Consider the following 1,100-nt stretch of genomic DNA (forward strand, 5'->3'; position numbering starts at 1 on the left):
GCTCTTGTTCAGGCTGGTCTCGAACTCCTGAGCTCAAATGATCCACCCGCCTCGGCCTCCCAGAGTGCTAGGATTACAGGCATGAGCCACCATGCCCAGCCTATTTTTCTTTATAGAGGTACTCAAGTTAAAAGGAAAGGATTTCAACATGAGACACAAAACAACAACAAAAAAAACACCCAAAGACAACTGATAAAATTACATTAAAATTAAGATTTTCTGTTTATCCAGAAAAGTCAAAAAAACGCTGAAAAGTGAGAAGTAGAGAGAAGGTATTTGCAACACATAAAACTGAGAAAGGATAAGCATTTAGGATACAGTAAGAACTATGAATCAGAAAGCAATGACTTAATGGAAAGTGAGCAAAAGACATGGACAGACAGTCCATAAACATGGGAATTCGAATTACTAAAATAGAAGAAAAGATGTTCAACCTCATAAGTAATCAAGGAAATACACATTAAAGCCACATTGAGACAGTGGCTTTAACGTGTCTCACACCCACCAGATTGGTGAAACTTAATCTGACAACATCAAGTGTTAGCAAGGACATGAGCAACAGGAATTCTGACACACTGCTAGCGATAAATGTAAACTGTTATAAATCACTTTGAAAAACAACATGACACGGTATGACATTACCTAGAAGAGGTGATCATATATACATAACTCTAAATAATCCACCAATTCCGTTCACTGGGTATGTACCCTGATTATTAGAAAAATTTTGCCTGTGTGTATCAAGAAACAAGAATTTTCATAGCAGCATTTTTTGTAATCATAAAAATCTGGAAACAACATAAATGTCCGTCAATAGTAAAATGGATAGAGAAATAATCATTCATTGGAATACTATTAATTAGTACTTAGATGCATCAAGATGTATGACTCTCAAACATTTTGATGAAAAGTCACAAAAGAATATGTACATTTTGGTTCTGTTTATATAAAATTTGAAAGATGGAAAACCTAAACAATTTGTTTAGTGATACACACAGGAAATGGTAACAGCAAGTTCAGGAAAGTGACTATCTCAGGTGGTGAAGAGGGAGGTGTGATCAGGTGGGGCACGCACGGCTTCTAAGGTTCTGGTGATGCCG

General features: G+C 36.4%; 1 protein-coding gene across 1 annotated transcript in view; it reads right to left on the reverse strand.

Annotated features, from left to right (window-relative positions):
- The window catches only part of RNF17 (ring finger protein 17), a 69,094-nt gene that overhangs the window by 17,879 nt on the left and 50,115 nt on the right, over window positions 1-1,100 (reverse strand). The window lies entirely within an intron of this gene.

The sequence above is a fragment of the Propithecus coquereli genome, unplaced genomic scaffold, assembly GCF_000956105.1.
Source record: "Propithecus coquereli isolate 6110/MARCELLA unplaced genomic scaffold, Pcoq_1.0 Scaffold168, whole genome shotgun sequence".
Classification (NCBI taxonomy): domain Eukaryota; kingdom Metazoa; phylum Chordata; class Mammalia; order Primates; family Indriidae; genus Propithecus; species Propithecus coquereli.